The sequence below is a fragment of the Macrotis lagotis genome, chromosome 8 (assembly GCF_037893015.1).
Source record: "Macrotis lagotis isolate mMagLag1 chromosome 8, bilby.v1.9.chrom.fasta, whole genome shotgun sequence".
NCBI lineage: Eukaryota > Metazoa > Chordata > Mammalia > Peramelemorphia > Peramelidae > Macrotis > Macrotis lagotis.
Genome location: NC_133665.1, coordinates 50,313,335 through 50,325,456, shown reverse-complemented (window position 1 = coordinate 50,325,456; position 12,122 = coordinate 50,313,335). Strand labels below are relative to the sequence as shown.

General features: G+C 43.3%; 2 non-coding genes across 2 annotated transcripts; both read left to right on the top strand.

The window, feature by feature from the left end:
• Nucleotides 1-3,126: 3,126 nt before the first annotated feature.
• Nucleotides 3,127-3,199, top strand: TRNAR-CCG (transfer RNA arginine (anticodon CCG)). Its single transcript has one exon. It is a non-coding gene; the product is annotated as a tRNA-Arg (tRNA).
• Nucleotides 3,200-8,798: 5,599 nt separating this feature from the next.
• Nucleotides 8,799-8,872, top strand: TRNAN-GUU (transfer RNA asparagine (anticodon GUU)). The gene has a single exon. It is a non-coding gene; the product is annotated as a tRNA-Asn (tRNA).
• The last annotated feature ends 3,250 nt before the right edge of the window (nucleotides 8,873-12,122 follow it).

Genomic DNA, 12,122 nt, shown 5'->3' with positions numbered 1-12,122 from the left:
CTCTCAATACAAGTAAAGTTAAATTTTATTTTCTTTTTATGAAATTAATTATTTTTTTATGAAATTAATTACCTTTTTATCAATGTCTATTTAGCTTTAAGGTTCTGTATTACAAAACAAATTCATTATTTAATATACTCAATAAAGTGTGAAAGTTCTGGGAAACTTTCAAGAATTATTTTTAACTATATTATGTGAAAAATTCATTTGTTATTTGCCAGTTTTAATACTCATCAAGTGTTCTGGAACAAATTAAGAAGAATCATGGAAGTACCATTTTATTACCTGAGCATAACTCCTACATCTCAAGGAGGAAGAAAGGGGAGGAGTTGAGGTGATTCTTTACCTACCTCTTCATTAAAATGTTATAGTGTTTGAGATTATGTTCTGTAATTTTGCTAATCATCACAAAAAAAAATCAATCCTCACTCACGGTCTTTGCTCATTGAGAGAGGCCTTTGTCTAATTTATTGTTTACTACTAGTCCAATAAATCCATCATGCTTGTACATTTGTCTCTCAGTTTACCTTAATTTCAATTGTGACAAAGTCAATAAACATTTATTGAGTACCTTCTGGGTATCAGGCAGAGTGATAATAAATGGGGATACAAAGAAATGAAAAAGAGACTTCCACCCTCAAGCTGCTTACTTTGCTACCTGCTGTAGGGAAGAAGGAGAGATAGCTCTCCTCTCTGGAATGGAGACCTGGGGAATAACAATTAGTTTAGACTGTTAGGAGAGAAAGTAAACATACTTATCAAAGCAAATAGTAAAACAGTAATTGGGAAGGCATACAGATTAGTTTTAGGTGACAGAATACAAAAAAAAGGTTCATCTACAGGAGGGGGAAGAAATCTTAACCTAAGAATAATCTTACTTGAATATCCCACTCTTTTAATCCTTTGGAGTTTAGTGCTGGAAATGAAGGACCTGTGTGTGGGAGAGGGAGAGAGGCTGCTTTGAGGGTCAACTCCTTTGACAAACAGGTCCTGGGAGCTTTTGTAGCTTGAACTTGAAAAAGGTTGTATTTGTTAGACACAAGAACCCAGGACCAGTTCTGCTCCTCTGTGATAAGGAGGCAAGAAACTTACCCAAGGATGTATAGCCTTAGTAAGTAGCCAAGGTTGGAATTATCATAACAGAATCGAAGTTGGGAAGGATCTCAAAAGTTTTCTTAAACTATACCTTAAGCAGGAATCTTATATACAACATCTTCCACAATCTAGTTTATACTTGAAGATTTCCACTTCACAAGATAGAAAACCTTGATTTGGTCTCAGATCTCACTCAGGGTGAAGTAGATAAGAGTTTAGGTTGCCTTCCTTTTGACTAAGGGGTGTTTGTGAAATGGTTTTTTAAAAAATATGTATATGATATTTCAATATAATTGATTCAATTTGTAATTCTGTTGATTTATACATTTAGGAACATTTTACTGAAGAGAGGTTCATAGACTTCACCAGCTTGCCAAAGAGTTCATGACACAAAAAGGGTTAACAAGTGCTGATCTTGGGGTGGCTAGGTGGCAAAGTGGATAGAGCACCTGTGTTCAAATCCGATCTCAGACACTTAACAGTTACCTAGCTGTGTGGCCTCGAGCAAGCCACTGAACCCCATTGCCTTGAAAAAAATCTAAAAAAAAAGTGCTGATCTTAAACTTGTTGAACTCTGCTGATTTGATCGATTTCCATAGAACCAGGGAGATAAAACTGTTGGTGATTCACCTTTCCACACTCCATTTCCAGTTGGAAAACAAAGTAGGAGATGCCATTTTGAAGAGAACTCTCAGGGTTCGAGGAAAAGAGAACTGGGCAGGTTTGAGTGGTCTCCTAGAAGAAACTTGATCGAGTCCCCAGCCCAGCTAGAGCCAAGTTTCCTGGGGGGAGTTGACCCCTGGTTGGAGGACACTGCTCTTTTCTGACATATTGACCGCCCCCCCCCCCCCGAGATTCCCCTTTATTCCTTGAGGTTCCAAGCAGTAGATTGAGCTGGATTCCCAGCCGCGGTGGGAGAAACCAAATTGGCAAGCCGGGAGATTAGCTCCGTTTCATAGGCCATACTATTCTGGGTGGGAATCCCAAGCTCCGCGTTAGAAAACTGGCAGCTGGTATTTGCTTGTATTTGCTAAGTATTAACTTGATGGAAGAAGACTTTGACAGCAAATGAGTGATGACATGACTTGCATATTATGTTGCATGATGGTGAGCTTTCCCCAGAACCGTTATCATCCCGTAGGACTTGCGTGCTGATCTGGATTCTGTGGGAGTTCTTGGTCTTTGGGATATTGGGATATGGGATTTGGGCAAAGCTCCAGCAGGTGAATTTTTCTGCCGAATCTCGATGACTGTCATCCCAGGATCCCAGCATCCTCTTATATCCGTAGTGAAGATCTGGCTGTCCGACCGGTCAATCAGCAAGCATTTATTAAATGCTATTTCCAAGTCACTCTGCAAAGAAGGCAAAAGGAAGGAAATCATGAATGGAGGCCACATGCCAACAGCTATACCAATAACCGATATAAAGGCTAGAAGAGATAAGAAGAAGAGAGAAGGCACTCGAATGAAGGGAAATAGAGGAATGGTTTTTGCTGCAGATAGATTTTAGTTAGGGTCTGAAGGTGGCCAGAAAAAAACAGGAGGATGACACGAGGAGGGAGGGAAGAAATTCCCGACAACTAGGATTCTCTGGCTCCGGAACCTGGACCCAGAAGGGCTTCAGCTCAGCATCTCCGGAGGCCCCCCAAACTGCGCCCTTGTGCCGTGCAAGTGGGGGGCTGTGCTACCTTCCCAGCAAGAAAGACGGTTCCATCAGGTCGGAGAGCGGGGGGCTGCAGCTCCCCGCTGTGGGGCGTCCCGGGTCTCGGGGAGGGTCCTTCGCCCTTTGAAGACGAAAGAGTCCAGCACAGGCGCCGGTTTCTGGGCTCCGGCCCGAGCCTCCCGCCCTCCTCTGGCCGGTTTTCCTCTAGGCTTCAGGGAGGGAGGAGGCAGCAGTTTTTCCCGGGCTGAGCCTCGGATCCTCCCCTCCGCAGGGACAAGGGCGGAAAACCGCTGCCAGCAGCCGGAGTCGGCAGGGTGCTCCGCCCTCCTTCATTTCTATAGGGAAAGCAGAAGGGGTGGCTCGCAAGAGGCCGCGTGGCCTAATGGATAAGGCGTCTGATTCCGGATCAGAAGATTGAGGGTTCGAGTCCCTTCGTGGTCGTTTCTTTTCTTGCGTTTCCTTGGGGATGGGGTTGTAATCTCGAAGATGGACAAAGTAAAGACAAAAGAATTAAACAAGAGACTATCAACCTTAAGAAGAATTTTTGAGATCGCGTGATTCGGTGCTGCTCATCCCTGAAGACATGGGAGCGGGAATTTCCAACAAAGAAAAGAATATTGAGGTCTCTTCGTCCCTCCCAGTTGGGTTGGAAATCCGACCGCTGAGTCTAACTCACAACCTTCAACACGGGGTGGGGGGCACAATAGCGAAAGAGCTTTCATTGAGCCCGAAGTCAAAGCACCGCGTTCCTCTTGCTAGCCTTTCTTTCCCTTCCTCAGACCCGATCTGTTTTTCATCCCCTGTTTTCCCCTGTTGCCTGCATCCATCTCCCAGGATTTTCTTTCACCGTCAAGATGCAGACGGAGACTGAGTGCATTCCAGACCCTGGGTCTGCTTCCAGAGTTCCCGGTGTGTGCGAGCCTCTCCTGCAAAAGGAAAAAACCTGGGGATATGCCAGGAGGCCCTGCAACTCTCCTGCGACCCGTGTCCCCCCCTTAGGACAAGGAGAAGGAACGAGTCGGTTCCTCGGTGCCTAGAAGACACACTATACACGGACATTCAGGGCCCCCGAAGTCTGTTCTCTATTTCTCCCAGTTTGGTTTCATAGCACTGCTCAGGACTCCCATGTCCCAGCCCTGGGGACAATCAGCTCACGTCCCGGGTCAGCATGCCGCCTGACTCCTTCAGCTGTTTGAAGCTGTTCCTTGTCCGCGAGTGGCACACACACACACACACACACACACACACACACACAGTCTCTGTCTCATACACATGCACACACACAGTCTGTCTCTCACATACACACACTGTCTCTGTCTCATACACACACAAACACACACTCTGTGTCTCTCACACACACAGTCTCTGTCTCATACACACACTCTGTCTCTCTCACACACACACTGTCTCTCTCTCACACACACACACACACACACACTCTCTCACACATACACACACTTCTCTGTCACACACACACACTGTCTCTCTCATATACACACAAACACACTCTGTCTCTCTTACACACACACTGTCTCTGTCTCATACACACACTGTCTCTCTCACACACACACTGTCTCTCTCATACACACACTCTGTCTCTCTCACACACACATACACACACACTTCTCTGTCTCACACACACACAGAGTCCCTGTCTCTCTCTCTCTCACACACTGTCTCTGTCTCATACACACACTCTCTGTCTCTCTCACACACGCTGTTTCTCTCTCACACACACACTGTCTCTCTCTCACACACATACACACACTTCTGTCTCACACACACTGTCTCTGTCTCATATACACACACTCTGTCTCTCTCACACACACACTGTCTGTCTCATACACACACTGTCTCTCACACACACTGTCTCTCTCTCACACACACACTGTCTCTCTCATACACACTCTGTCTCTCTCACACACACATACACACACACTTCTGTCTCACACACACTGTCTCTGTCTCATTTACACACAAACACACTCTGTCTCTCTCACACACACACTCTCTCTCACACACATAAACACACACTCTGTCTGACACACACTGTCTCATATACACACAAACACTCTCTGTCTCTCTCACACACAGTCTCTCTCACACACACTGTCTCTGTCTCTCTCACATACACACTGTCTCTCTCACACAGTCTCTCTCACACACATACACACACACTCTCTGTCTGACACACACTGTCTCTGTCTCATATACACACAAACATTCTCTGTCTCTCTCACATACACTGTCTCTCTCTCACACACACACTGTCTCTCTCACACACATACACACACACTTCTGTCTCACACACACTGTCTCTGTCTCATTTACACACAAACACACTCTGTCTCTCTCACACACACACTCTCTCTCACACACATAAACACACACTCTCTGTCTGACACACACTGTCTCTGTCTCACACACACAAACATACACTCTCTGTCTCTCTCACACACACACTGTCTCACACACACTCTCTCACACACACACTGTCTCTCTCTCACACACATACACACACACTCTGTCTGACACACACTGTCTCATATACACACACTCTCTGTCTCTCTCACACACAGTCTCTCTCACACACACTGTCTCTGTCTCATACACACAAACACACTCTGTCTCTCTCACACACACACTGTCTCTCTCACACACATACACACACACTCTCTGTCTGACACACACTGTCTCTGTCTCATATACACACAAACACTCTCTGTCTCTCTCACACACACACACTGTCTCTCTCACACACACATACACACACACTTCTCTGTCACACACACATACACACACTTCTCTGTCTCACACACACACTATCTCGGTCTCATACACACAAACACACACTCTGTCTCTCACACACACATACACACACACTTCTCTGTCTCTCTCACACACACACTGTCTCGGTCTCATATACACAAACACACACTGTCTCTCTCACACTGTCTCTCACACACACACACACTGTCTCATACATACACAAACACACACACACTGTCTCTCTCACACACACTGTCTCACACACACATACACACACACTTCTCTGTCACACACATACACACACTTCTCTGTCTCACACACACACTATCTCAGTCTCATACACACAAACACACACTCTGTCTCTCACACACACACATACACACACACTTCTCTGTCTCTCTCACACACACACTGTCTCGGTCTCATACACACAAACACACACTGTCTCTCTCACACTGTCTCTCACACACACACACACTCTCTGTCTCTCTCACATACACACTGTCTCTCTCACACACACTGTCTCTCTCACACACACAGTCTCTGTCTCATACACACACTATCTCTCTCTCACACTGTCTCTCACACACATACACACACTCTCTGTCTGACACATTGTCTCTGTCTCATATACACACAAACACACACTCTGTCTCTCTCACACACACACACATACTGTCTCTGTCTCATACACACACTCTCTGTCTCTCTCACACACACACTCTGTCTCTCTCACACACACATACACGCACACTTCTCTGTCTCACACACACTGTCTCTGTCTCATATACACACAAACACACTCTGTCTCTCTCACACACACACTGTCTCTCTCTCACATAAAAACACACACTCTGTCTGACACACACTGTCTCTGTCTCACACACACACAAACATACACTCTCTGTCTCTCTCACACACACACTGTCTCTCTCACACACACTCTCTCACACACACACTGTCTCTCTCTCACACACATACACACACACTCTGTCTGACACACACTGTCTCATATACACACAAACACTCTCTGTCTCTCTCACACAGTCTCTCTCACACACACTGTCTCTGTCTCATACACACAAACACACACTCTCTGTCTCTCACACACACACTGTCTCTCTCACACAGTCTCTCTCACACACATACACACACTCTCTGTGACACACACTGTCTCTGTCTCATATACACACAAACACTCTCTGTCTCTCTCACATACACTGTCTCTCTCTCACACACACACTGTCTCTCTCACACACATACACACACTCTCTGTCTGACACACACTGTCTCTGTCTCATATACACACAAACACTCTCTGTCTCTCTCACACACACACACACTGTCTCTCTCACACACACTGTCTCACACACACATACACACACACTTCTCTGTCACACATACATACACACACTTCTCTGTCTCACACACACTGTCTCGGTCTCATACACACAAACACACACTGTCTCTCTCACACTGTCTCTCACACACACACACTGTCTCATACATACACAAACACACACTCTCTGTCTCTCTCACACACACACTGTCTGTCTCATACACACAAACACACACTCTCTGTCTCTCTCACACACACTGTCTCTCTCACACACACTGTCTCTTCTCACACACACTGTCTCTCTCTCACACACTGTCTCTCTCACACACATACACACACTCTCTGTCTGACACATTGTCTCTGTCTCATATACACACAAACACACACTCTGTCTCTCTCACACACACATACTGTCTCTGTCTCATACACACACTCTCTGTCTCTCTCACACACACACTCTGTCTCTCTCACACACACATACACGCACACTTCTCTGTCTCACACACACACTGTCTCTGTCTCATATACACACAAACACACTCTGTCTCACACACACACTGTCTCTCTCTCACACACATACACACACACTCTCTGTCTGACACACACTGTCTCTGTCTCACACACACACAAACATACACTCTCTGTCTCTCTCACACACACACTGTCTCTCTCACACACACTGTCTCTCTCTCACACACATACACACACACTCTGTCTGACACACACTGTCTGTCTCATATACACACAAACACTCTCTGTCTCTCTCTCACACACACTGTCTCTCACACACACACTGTCTCTCTCTCACACACATACACACACACTCTGTCTGACACACACTGTCTGTCTCATATACACACAAACACTCTCTGTCTCTCTCTCACACACACTGTCTCTCACACACACACTGTCTCTGTCTCATACACACAAACACACACTCTCTGTCTCTCTCACACACTGTCTCTCTCTCACACACATACACACACACTCTCTGTCTGACACACACTGTCTCTGTCTCATATACACACAAACACACACTCTGTCTCTCTCACACACACACACTCTGTCTCTCTCACACACACACTCTCACACACATACACACACTCTCTGACACACACTGTCTCTGTCTCATATACACACAAACACACACTCTGTCTCTCTCACACACACACACTCTGTCTCTCTCACACACACACTGTCTCTCTCTCACACACATACACACACTCTGACACACACTGTCTCTGTCTCATATACACACAAACACACACTGTCTCTCTCACACACACACACATACTGTCTCTCTCACACACACACACTCTGTCTCTCTCACACACACACTGTCTCTCTCTCACACACATACACACACTTCTCTGTCACACACACACACACACAGTCTCTGTCTCTCTCTCTCTCTCACACACACACAGTCTCTCTGTCTCACACACACACTGCATTGTTATGGCCCCAGATAGCAATTTCCCTCTACCATAGGAGTATGTACCACTACCCCCGGCTCCCACCCTGCCTCTACTCCTCCTCCTCCTAACAGAATTCTCTGTGGTTTCCTCGCAGTGGCCGACGTCCGTGCCCACCTGCCACTTACAGGTTTAGAGCCTCCCGGAGGACCGAGGGGTTAGGTGCCCCACGAAACTAGTATGTCCGAAAGGAGCAGGGCCTGGCTCCTGGCCGGGAATGGCCTTTTTCTGTAGAGAGGAAGAAATAAGCGGAGGCTCCCAATTGTGGCGCTCCCGCACAAGTAAATAAGGACACTCCTTGCCCCGCTTTGCTTTGGGGCTTTGCATTTCTCTGTGGCAGTTTTACAAAGTTAAATGATCTCTCTGTCGCCTGTGCCTTTCCTAGACATTGTAGAGCAGGAAATGAGCCGCTCTTTATACCGGATATAAGGAATTCTCCAAATCTGCCAACACAGCCGTCTCTGTGGCGCAATCGGTTAGCGCGTTCGGCTGTTAACCGAAAGGTTGGTGGTTCGAGCCCACCCAGGGACGTGTTTTTCCTCACTTTCTTTAAAAAAAGTTAACTGGAGTTTCTTTGGCTCCAGAAGTTTACGCTACAAAACGCTGGTCCGGTTTCTAGACCTTCAATTAACTTGGAAAAGAGGTAAAAGAAGGGATTAAGATGAGTTCCACTTGAGTTTTAAGATGTTTTCTATTCTCCCTATTGATCTCCATGATAATTGGGTATTAATTCCCACTCATCTAGAAGTTGTGATTCTTCTCCCACAACAAGTTGGTCCTACTGTTGACAGCTTCTTTCTCAGAAAATTTCTCCTAAGGTTTTTTTCCTTGATCTCCTCACAGTCATCTCAAAAATAACTTCCATTGGTTTTTCAATTACATTGAATTAGAATTAGAGCTGAAGACCTGCATTTTATTTAACTCTAAAGATCTAACAGGACTGAAAAGGAATATAAAAGATTGTATTCCAGATGAGGAAATTACAAGGAAGATTCCTGCCAGACTCGGTTCTCTCCCCCTCCCCCATTGTTTTGGCTGATGGGAAGCGGGGTATTGTTGAGTACTGAAAGACATGATCTAACCATCCTTTACCTATAGAATTAGCTAGAATGACAGAATAATTTAGAATAAAAGAAGGGGGGAAAAAAAGAAATCTGAATAACCAGAAGTGGGCAAACTACAAGACCCAGACTCCATAGGTCTCATTGGAAAAAGAATAGTGGAATAAGTGAAATGATCCAACCATTCTGGAGAGCAATTTGGAACTATGCCCAAAACTTCAAATCCCCTGTAATGTCATTGCTTGGTCTATATCTCAATGGAAAAGGAAAAGGTACTACAAATACTTTGTTGAAATGAGACTGGAAAAGATTGAGAAGGCCCAGTGTCCAACTTCATTTCTTTCCTTAAGAGTATTGTTCAAAAGTAAAGACTGACAGAGTGCTATCTGTGGGGTGGGGGTGGGGGGAGGGAAGCAAGATTGGGGGAAAATTGTAAAACTCAAATAATATCTTTAATAAAAATAAATTTAAAAAAAAGAGTGTTGTTCAGAAGGAGCATTTCTGTTTCTCCCTGGATGCAGAACAGTGTGAGAGAAGCAGCAAGTCAAGTCCACTGCTCTCTCCAGTCTTAACAGTTTCACTGATCCTAGTAGAACTTCAAGGAAATAGGTTCTACACATTCCAACAGTCATTAGGGCTTTGGGCACTTGTAGGGACAGTGTCATAATCTAAGTTCTAGATAAAAATCAGAGAAGTTAAAATAGAAGAATATGTCCTCTGGTGTTCTCCATCCTCCCATCCTTTGCCTCTTGTGACCATCTATGTATTCTTCCTTTCTCAATTTAATTCAAACATTGGGCCTTGGGGAGAGATAGGAGATTGTGAGATATGACTAATTCTGGTCCTGTAGGCCAGGGACACAAAAACAACCTGCTTTCCACTTCTTTTTCATTCTCATCCCTTTTCTAGAAACTCCATTTCATCATTCAACTAGAAATTTGACACTACTATCTTACTTCTAACTGATATAGAGATGAGTTAAATTGACAGTTCAATAGGATTTCCCTCATTCTTATCCTAAAGAGACTCAAGGAGGCCAGGTCACATATGATTTGCTCACTTCTCCCAGTTGTACAGATTTTTTCTTTTTTTCTTTAAAAAAGCTTAAACCTATATAGTCTTTATATTACAATCTTTCCCCTCCCCATCTGTACTGAAACTTTCCTAGTGGCAAAACAAAACAAAATAAAATACTAAGTAAGCAAAAAAAGAAAATCCAATAATATAATAGTATCTAACATCTTATGTCTTGGCTTAGTCTTATGTCTTAGTCATCCTATACCTTTCTGTTATGAAGGAAGAGATGTTTTATTTCTAATATTTTTTCTTTCTAAAATTAATGTCTTGTGCTTTTATATCACCTTCATTTCCCAATGTATTCCTCTCTGCTTCTCAACAATCTCTTAACCAATAATAAAAAAGAGAAAAAGTAATTATAATTTCATGGCATTGAGTTGCAATTGTTTTGTTATTGCAGTAATTTTGTATATTATTTTACTAGTTCTTATTTCACTTTGTACCTATTTATATATATGTATATATAATATGTTTTCTTATCTCCTTGTGTACTTATCAGTCATTTTTTTCTTTCAGCATAGTAATATTCCATTGAATTAATGTATGATGAATTATTCAGTCATTTCCTAATTAATGGACATCTACTTTATTTTCAGTTATTTACTACCACCAGAAAAGGACCTGCTATAAATATTTTTTTTTTATGTATGCAGGTTCCTTCTTTTTATCCTTGATCTCCTCACAGTCATCTCAAAAATAACTTCCATTGGTTTTTCAATTACATTGAGTATCACAGTGGTGCAACACTTTACACTGTAATAAGCTCACTGCTCCAGAACTGAATGCCTCAAATAGCTCCACGAAAACTTGATAAGGTGGATGTTTGTAGTGTTTGTCTCTTTCCTGGAGGACCAAGTCCTATTTCAGATCAGGGTTGAGAAGATAGAAAGGAAAAAACTGAGGTTGTTGAAACTGAAGAAACAACTGAGTTCACAAAGGGAGATTTTTTTTTAATTAATGTTTTATTTGTTTTCCAATTATATACAATAGTATTGTAGTCGTAGTAGTAGTAGTAGTAGTAGTAGTAGTAGTGTAGTAATAGTGGTACTATTATTTTTGTAAGGTTTTGAATTTTACAATTTTTTCCCCACCTTCTCTTCCCTCCCTGTCCCCCACAGAAGGCAGTCTGATAACCTTTATATTGTTTCCCTGCTATACATTGATTGAAATTGAATGTGTTGAGAGAGAAATCATATCTTTGAGAAGAAAATAAAATATTAGAGATAGCAAAATTCTGTAGTACATAAGACACTTAAAAAAAATTGAAGGTAATAAACTTTGGTCTTTATTTAAACTCCACAGCTCTTTCTCTGGATACAGATGGTACTCTCCATTGCAGGTACTCTAAAATTATCCCTGATTATTGCTTGATGGAATGAGCAAGTTCATTAAGGTTGAGCATCACCTCCATGTTGCTGTTAGGGTGTACAGTGTTCTTCTGGCTCTGCTCCTCTCATTCAACATCAGTTCATGCAAGTCTTTCCAGGCTTCTCTGAAATCCTATCCCTCTTGGTTTCTAATAGAACAATAGTGTTCCATAACATACATATACCACAATTTGTTCAGCCATTCCCCAATTGATGGACATTCACATGATTTCCAATCCTTTGCTACCACAAACAGGACTGCTATGAATATTTTTG